Source organism: Dreissena polymorpha, chromosome 1 (genome assembly GCF_020536995.1).
Source record: "Dreissena polymorpha isolate Duluth1 chromosome 1, UMN_Dpol_1.0, whole genome shotgun sequence".
NCBI lineage: Eukaryota > Metazoa > Mollusca > Bivalvia > Myida > Dreissenidae > Dreissena > Dreissena polymorpha.
In genome coordinates this window covers 151725468-151735635 of record NC_068355.1, presented here as the reverse complement: position 1 = coordinate 151735635, position 10168 = coordinate 151725468, and positions in this window count along the sequence as shown.

The following is a 10168-nucleotide window of genomic DNA, read 5'->3' as shown; positions in this document are numbered from 1 at the left end:
CGGTATTAGCACTAGACGAAACAGTAAATTGGGATTTACTAATACAAGTCAACTAAATACGTTTACAAACGTATACAGACATATTTCTATTTTGAAAAAAGATCATTTGAAATATCCCAAGTGAAATATCAAAGTGAGTCCAACGGGGGCTAGGTCATATCACAGGGGACTGAAATGTCATAACCAACACATGTTACGATTTTAAGATGAAGCAAAGGCTGTTTGGTTAAAGACGCATCGCTATTCTATATTGTTTGACATGTAATATGATTACGGAGACATTATGTTGTCCGACGTCCAGTAATAACTCGATTCACGCTCACTGTCCCTTCCTTTTATTGTGAACTAGAAGTAATGTTCTATGTTGAGAACGTTAAACTATCATTTTATCTAAACATACACTATATACCTTACTAAGCTTTTATACAAGAATTGTATTTTCATATATATAGGAGGTTTATATCAAAACTTTCAGATAACTTGACGGTTATGATTCAATTACTTTACATATCTCAATTTATGACTAGCGACAAAATGTGTTTCCGCAAGACATACCGAATAATCAGATCGCATGGTTTTCTATAATTTGATAAGATTTTATTTATGGAACGATACAGTTATATGTAGGAATGTTATTTTGCTGATTTGTAATCAAATTGATTTTTTTTATCTTAAACCACAGACAGGCATATTGTTATTCGTCAATATATGAACTTTAAGTTCAAATAAGCGTTATATTTTTGTGATTACAAACAACTATAATTAAATAAAATCATCCACGAAAAAAGTCGTTCAGAAAAATAAATTATATTATTTTAGATTTTTCCAAATGGCTTTAAATAAAAGGATTGTGCAGTGACGCATATCTTTAAGAAAGAAATAATTTCATACATTTGTAAAAAATAAATAATTTTTATTTACATACCTTCACTATTTTGAAATCCGTAATCCCAAGATAAAATGAGAATATGTATGCCTTATCGTTGAAGTATTTTTGCCGATCAATTACCAAATGTGTGTTTATAAACCAATCGACCAAAAGATGGCTCTTTCGTGAAGCGAAAAACTGTTCGCTTCGTTGCATTCGAATTTCGTTTAAATGGGTATACAATGTTTACTGACTGTAGCATATTATGATAAAGAGGACTCATCCTTATTGGCTTGATAGAGTTTAAAATGGTAACTAAATAGTTTGATTTCACTAACAGTAATATAAAAAACAAGCAAGAAATTATACGTAATGAAGAAAATAATGTAAACCACGTCCCCATTACGCCACACGCCAAGGTCAACAAGGGATTAAAAAAGCAAAATTTTGTGAAATGGCTGATTTTTTGGCATTCATATTAGAAGATGAATAACGTTAACAACGTCCAAGCATTGTAAGATACTGCTGAAGAACAATATTAATGTTGACTTTATATTCCGCATTCGTATTGCAAACGATTTTGTAGTACATTTGTTTGATCGTTTACGTAATTTCCATGAACAGTTCAGAAATGTTCGATACATGTACACTCATACACTGTCCCGTCAGTTTTTATTTTATTTTGATAGACTTGTATCTAATACGTTTTATCGTAAACTGTGAAATACCGGTAAAATACGAAAGTGCGCATGCGAATATGATCACAACATCTGGCTTAAAAAGTGCAAATGCCGATGTAAATATATCAATTAATGTACGAACAGTGATAATACTGAAACATTCGTATCATGATGCAACATGTAATTTCTTCTAATTATGCTGCTGATTGCGTAGATGACAAAATGATTTTATACCGTAAATGTACGATTTTACGGTGATTTTAAGGTGACAACTAACAATGTTCGTCACTTAGATTAAGAACCTCTGTAGTATGTACAGACACAACGAAAGAAATATATATAAAACTAGCTTTTTTATTGTAAAACTTAAAAATTATAACGTTAAGTACAACACATTAAACCCTTGATATTATGAATACTGCTATTTCGATTTAAAATAAAAAAGTGCATAAATGTTTGCCTGTAATTAAGTGTAAATTTAATAGTTAATATATTACAGTATATCTCCAAGTTTAATTAACAACACTCCCTATAGGCACAATGGTTGTTTTGAGAACCTATTAATACCGGGGCTTGAACCGGCATCCTTCGGATTAAAAGGCAAACTTAATATATGCGATCCACGTACTGTAACACAATTTAACAAAAACAGAAAAACTCTTATTCCGTTTCGCGTTTGTAACGCTTTACAATTTTACCTATGCCACATGATGATAAATAATGAATGACTACATACTTTTGGTATATGTGATTCATGTTCTACTTCTCCGGTTGTACAATGTTCTTTTCTTTTTGAAGCTGAGACAACACGTTATAAACTTGAAATTGCGAACAATTGTCAACATATCTATGTAAAGGCAAACTATAATAAAACGTGGAATAACTGTTGCCGGAGTATCTTTTCATGTTTTTATTAACCATGTTTATTAATTGTAAACACATATCTCATTAACCTAAAGGACTTAGCAAACACTAATAAGTAACACATGGAAAGTTATACTTTAGTGAATAAGTTGATTATTTCACCCTTTTATTTAACTTACATTTTTGAAGATTGATTTGCTATGCAAGCAAAGTTTCATTTGTACACAGCATGGGTTGGCGTGTGCAATTTGTATCCTTACATATTAACTCCTATATGAAAATATTTGATCTGAGTTCACACACTTGCTGGAAAAGTTCATGGATAACAAACAACACTACCCTTTAATCTTTCATTATATATACCAGGGTAACATTCAAAATTAATTAAACCTTAAAAGAACCCAATGTCTAAGTGTGATCGCATGATCGCTAAATAGTTTTTCATAATATTGGTGAGACAAACCTTACATAATCTGCATACGCTTATTTAACCATTAAATTAAGCTTTATGCAAATTCTGTGTTGTTTCAATTGAAGATCATGATGTGAACATGCAAAGTACCGCCTTAAATGAATTTTCGTGTAGAAGAGACATCCTGTAAACGAAAACTTCCATAAACGCGGAAAAAGTCGTCCCTGATTAGCCTGTGCGAAATGCTTTACTCACGTGCATTAATCCCGGTTTTCCCAGAACGCGGCTCATTTGTTTTATTAAATAATGACTACGATGTAAAGACAGGTACATCATTATACCGGTATTTCACTTTTCAACAAAAAGTGCGTGGGCGACATTCTGCGATTTATTTCTACAAAACAAATATTTAAAAAAACATTTGCTCTATCAACGATTTAAATACTTTTCCTACAGGCTTGGGGATCGGGCAACTTCAATAGAATTTTCGATGAAAGTCACTGAAACAACAGTTGAATATATTCTTCAAATCATGAAGTTGGCGCGTAATTATCAAACGTAACTGGTTTATATGCGTTTACCAGTTTTTAAGTTAATACATCAAATGTTATTGTGCTGGCTGTAATGTCGCGTGGGCTGTATATATCATGTGTTAAAAGCTGAACAATATAACTTGTTTGTGTGTGCGAACCTAATTATGTAATACTTTAAGAAAACACTGTAATAAATATCGTTACAGCAAATAAAAAATATTCTTGCTTTACAATAAACTTCGCCCAAAACGCCACAATAACGCAACAAGAACAAAGGCCATTTGCGTCCATCATTATTTGGCACCACACATTTTATTTTGGGAAAATGCGATGAAATAATTTATATGCATGGAACATGAATGGTCAATACAAATTACAACTACTTAATACACGTTTGGTAACAGTTTCAGATGACTCCGATCCGTAATTCAGATAATGTGATTATTTGGTTAGATTGTAAAAAATATTGGTACAGGGGATCTTTTGTGACCAAACAACGGTGGCGTTAGGGTGGTGTGACACACGAAATGGCTTTAAACACCAACTGTTTAAGACTTGGTCAACGGCATGAACAACACCACTTCAGAAATAAACACGAACGGCTAGAAGCTTGAAGAGGTGACGAGCTTCAAGTACGTGGGAGCAACCTTTGCCAATGATGGAACCAGTACAAGTGAGGTCCGAATAAGAATTGTCTAGGTAACCTCAGCGATGGACAGGCTGGGCAGGTTGTGGACAAGAAGCTTCATCAGCTTCTCCACCAAACACATACTCTACACGTCCCGTGTACTCTCCGCCCGACTGTTCGGCTGGACATTTACACTGACACAGAACGTAAGATACAGGCATTTGAACACAAGTGTCTGCGAAGACTGCTCCGCATCTTCTAGACAGACCATAACATCAACGTGTACGTCCGGAACAATACAGCAGCACGTATTTGCCAACAAGAACCCCTCCTGACGACCATTAAACGAAGAAAGCTGGTTTGGTTTATAAACGTCACAAGGCACAACTCTCTGTGCAAGACTGGATGCTTGAGGGAGGTCGCCGTCGAGGCCGTCAGAAGAAAAGCTGGATGGACAATGTGAAAGAGTGGACCTCCCTAACCATGGATGAGCTACTCCTAGCAGCCCACCACAGACCGGACTGGCAGATGATCATTGTGTTGTCGTCTCTTATTTCCCCAACTGACACACCGCTCAAGGAGTGATGATACTAATGTTGACTTGACCTTGTGATCTACTTTTTTACCACCTTAGACATATATTCTAAAAATAGCTTTCATATTGTCAAGTTAAACAGGCTGACCATGTTATATCACGACTGAGTGTCCTAAATAAATGCGGCTTCTAGAGTTGTAATATATACTGTCGCCATCGTATCATCGCATTGTCGCCAGTGTCCTATCGCATTGTCGCCATCGTATTGTCGCAATGACTCATTCTCGTTCGGAGTACGCTTTTAGCTGAATGAAGCCATTTAGGTGACTATAAAGACATGTGGGTTACTGCTATTTGTATAGCAAATTTCAAACATTTCTCTAAAAAATCGATCGAAACTTGAATAACACTTTAATAAAAAATTAAGCAAAAGAAGAGCGGATGTTTTTCACATATGCCTTAGATTAAATACGTCGCTGTCAGTTAGTTTAGGGTTTGTACGTAACAAAACAACTAGTTTAGTAAGTATCACGCTTTTATTAAGATCGATAATCGACAGAAAGGTTTAAATTAATACGCTTTGAAAGGATACATTTATTTTCACGCTTAATGATGTAATATGTTTAATATGTCATTCGCAACCTACTGATATTTTATTTCGTAAGCAGTCCATTGTGTATTCAAGTTATACAGTGACCGCGCATGAATCAACCGACGTCATTCACGATACATTGTGTGTCTATCCCGCCTTATTACCCCAGAGCTCCACCCATTCGAAATATTCTTTCAACAACGTTATCTCAGGTGAAAGCGTTGTTATTATTGTCTTGCCCAGCTTGCATTAGCACTTCAATAACAATTAAGTCACGCAAGATCGGGTATTCTGGTTCAGATCGTTTTTTTCTTACCGTTAAAAATTGATATCCCTTGTTATGAAACAAATAGAAAAGCATGAACAACTACAGAATACGTTAGGGCCATCGTGGTTACACAATAAAATCCAGAGGTTGAAATGCGAGAACGCGATAGTACGATTGCGACATTGCGACAATACGATGACGACTGTGCGACAATACGATGGCGATAATGCGATAGTACGATTGCGAGAATGCGAGAACGCGATAGAATGATGACGACCATGCAACATTGCGACAATACGATGGCGACAGTGCGAAAGTACGATGGCGACAATGCGATATTCATTGTACTGTTGCCATCATATTATCCGATGTCGCCATTGTACTATCGCATTGTCGCCATCGTATTGTCGCATTGACTCATTCTCGTTCGCCATTTTAGTGACTATACAGACATGTTTGTTACTGCTATGTGTTTAGCAAATTAAAAAAAAAACTCTACTTATATCTTAACAAATTCTAAATTTAATTAAACTTAAATAACACATGAAACAAAAGAAGCGCGGGTGTTTTTCACATATGCCTTAGATTAAATACGCCGCTGTCAGTGAGCTTAGGGTGTGAACGTTAAAAAACAAATAGTTTATTAAGTATCACGCTTTTATTGAGATCGATAATCGACAGAAAGGTGTAAATTAATACGCTTTGAAAGGATAAATTTATTTTCACGCTTAATGTTTAAAGCGGGTAGATACGATCTTGTCAAATATTTATTAATTAATATGAAATGTGTAAAAAACTTATTATACATGTATTTCAATATAAAATAAAATAAAAGTTAAGAAGAACATGTGTCGAAAAATGCGAAATTAGCCATATATTTAATTCTGAAATCGAAAAAGGCTGTACAGCCGAATTCGCAAGCATGTATATAATGCATGTACGATGTGAATCTAAATATAGTTTAATGGTTTATTTTAAATTCCTGCAGCGATATCGATTCATACGACACACGAACACTTACTAAAAGACGAATGCATCGGTTATTGTGGGAAAATATGTACGAATTATCTTCGTCACAATCAGCTCGAGTCGCTAATTTGTAGTTGCTGCATTTTATGAAATTCGTCTTCAATGTATCATTTTTCTTGCATATTGTGAGTTATGATAACATATTTGTATCAATATATTACAATTTAACACATATAATAATCGTATATACCCGCTTTAAGTATGTAATATGTCATTCGCCACCTACTGATATTTCGTAAGCAGTGTACACTATTAATTGTGTATTCAAGTTATCCAGTGATCGCGCATGAATGACCCGACGTCATTCATGATACATTGTGTGTACATCCCGCCTTATTACCCGAAAGCTCCACCCACTCGAAATATTCTTTTAACAACGTTATCTCAGGTGTAAGCGTTGTTACTATTGTCTTGCCCAGCTTGCATTTGCACTTCAATAACAATTAAGTCACGCGAGATTGGGTATTCTGGTTCAGACCAATTTTTGCTTACCGTTAAAAAATGATAACTTGTGTAATAAAACAAATAGAAAAGCATAAAAGACTATGGAATACCGTTATGCCATCGTGGTTATATATTCAAATCCAGAGGGCGGAAATGCGTGAACGCAATAGCACGATGGCGACATTGCGACAATACGATGACGACAGTGCGACAATACGCCATCGTACTATCGCATTTTCGCCATCGTATTGTCACACTGTCGTTATCGTATTGTCGCCATCGTACTATCGCGTTCTCTCCCTCTGGATTTTATTGTGTAACCACGATGATACTAACGGGTTTCCGTTCAGCCAGGGTTAAAACTGCGGAAGTTAACTACGAAATTTTTTGGAGATTTAAGCATTTTTGCGAATAAGATTTTGATAAAATGGATGACATGCTGAACGACAGCCTGAGCCGTGCATGTGTAGAAAACTTATCGAACCAGAAACACGTGTCCTTAGCTTGTAGCGTTAAGGTCACATTAGTTCTAAATTCGGAACACGTTGTGGAAGGATTGATTTTTTTTCTCTTCAATTTTGCGCGTGAGATATTAAATAACGTTTTTTGACTGAGCTGAGCTGATCTTACGTATAAGCTACGATTTGTTTTGAAATGTGTGTGTTAGTGTGTCTATGTCATTTTACTTTGTATTGTTGTAATAATTCAAAAAAGACCAAAAGACATGCTGGTGACACGATGACGTTCAATATCGCAAGTAATATCAAACGATATTATGGAAGGTGAGGTAGGTGAACGTTACTGTGTATTGCGTATTTTGAGTGCACATCGAGTGCACACAATTTCGCAAAGGCTCCTACGTTAATTGTGTTATTCATATTAACTTTGAACAATATACACATACTGTGATAAAAACGATCAAACACTATATTGTGATATTTACCGCTCCCACGTCGACGTTGAGTTTCAGTTTTAAAATAGATGTCTGATGTTAAATGTAATAATATAAGCTTGGAAAGTCGGGCCCCGATTTTTCGAAAATTCTTAAGTTATAAAGATTAAATTAAGACTTAAACCCCATTTAGTGGTTAGGCTAAGTACTGCAACGTAAGTATATCAGTCAATAAAAAAATAACTGTATACGTAAAAATGAACAGTACATATTACGATTTCAGAAATCTGAGATGCAGAACTTGTTTGCGTTTGGTTTGTTAACTTTTTACCCGATACCTACCTGAATGGGGGACAACTGGTTGTTCGCCCTTAGTCTCGAAAATAACAAGCAAAATGAAGGTTAAAAATCACCAATATTTTATGCAGAAAACTTTAAGTAGGAAAAGAATGATAGCTATCATAATATACCTGCAATTGAGTAAAACTTGGCCTTCGTATCGCCAAGTAATCTTGGAAATTTTATCCGATGCACGCCCATTTGCGCCAGCAGTTTCACAACGCAATTGACGGATCTGCATATAGAGGGCGCCGAAACTCCATGAACGTCCCCTATCACCACATAATGGGCTCCGGAGGCCAAAAAATAAAGCGTTACTAAAACGCTCAAAAGTGGTGGGAGAGTTGACGAGCGCTTCGTCGGCCTCTCTAAGAAGGGGAACAGCACTTCAACAATGTCCATTATTGTTCTACTACGGAAGCGATACCGCCGAAAAATCTCTTCGTCCGACAGGACTTCAAGCGGATTCAACCTATCTTGAAACACTCTCTCTATCCTGACAACTCTTCGCAACTGACGAAAACGACGCCGTATCTCCGCCATATTTAAGCCGCAATAACATTCTTAAGCCTGCTAAGTACTTGGTTTAAAATAACGTACTTAAGCTAATAAGTTAATCCCGTAAATTTGTTCGTGAAATCGGATTAATTTAAGCGATCAACTTAAGCTCGTTTTTACCAGCTTAACTTGACTTAAGAATTTTCGAGAAATCGGGGCCTGGAGTTTATTTTACGTACAAAATGACCATTATTTTTTCAAAATAGCAATATATTTAGTCACTTGGTAAAAACATTAAGTAACTTTGTCATTATACGATGTGCATTTATGAGCATATTAAGAGCGAACATAATATCATAGCGGTGTAACCTTCTATAAAGTCATTGTATGATAGTTTGTCTGTAATTATATAACGTGTATTTATCCATATATTAAGTGTGACCACAATTATATTGATTCATAGGGACACTATAGCAAGCCTATAAAACATAGCATTAAGTAAATAAGTCATTATATTATGCGCCATTGTCAACACATGTCAAAATATCATTTTGTTAGTCAACACATTTAAAATGCTCCTCGTGGAAAACTTCAATTTAATAGTACGTTAATGACAATTCTTCTATTTTTGAAAAAGTGTATGGTCGAAATCCAACAAATTCAGAAGACAGATATTAGCAATTATAATAGTTGTTTCTGAACGAAGTTTGTAATGACAGAGAATTAGTGCAAATTAGTACGTTTTCACATTTTGGTCGATTGCAATTCAAATCAAAGCACTGAAGGCACTGGACTTGCTCAATATTGCATAATATAAGACGCAACTCATATTTCAAAATTATCTTATAGCTGTTTAAATCGCAAGTTTAAAAATAACACAACCCATTCACATTTATAAAAAGTGTGTATTAGCGCACAGGTCGAGCTGAGTGTGCAATATTTGTCATCATTTTATGTTATAGAAATAACTTGAAAAGAATAACAACAAATGTCTCTTTTGTTGAAAAGGGTATAATGAGAACCAGTAAATGTAAAATAAAATGTGCAATCTCAATCATATTAAATAAATATTGTGAGAATATCGATAACCTTACACACTTAGAATATAATTTCATGATGGAAATTCCCTTTTCCAAACTTTGTTTTGACACCATATACAATTCAAAATAAACAATAATACAATTGATGCAATTAAAACATAAATCAATCTGCGAGCGTAATTTTTACTCACAAATTAGGTTGTCATCAAAAAACAGCGCTGTTGACCCGCACTTTGTTGTTTATGCATTTCTTGTTACTCTAGTAGTTCACACGGTGTCAGCCAGTCTCTGATTTTAACATCGGTATCGAACACTCACTCGCCTTTTCGGCATAGCTGTTTTATCCAACATTTCACCTTAAATTGCCTCTACATAACGCCACCAAGCACGAATGAATACACTCGAATAATTTATAGGCTGATTTGAGTGAATTCCGCCCTCAGTCTTCTGCGAGACTCCGACAATTATCCAGCCATATCAGACCCCCCTCCCGCTGTTCTATCAGAAATCAGTCAAGCGCTATCAAAGAAGTTATGCAAAAGAAGC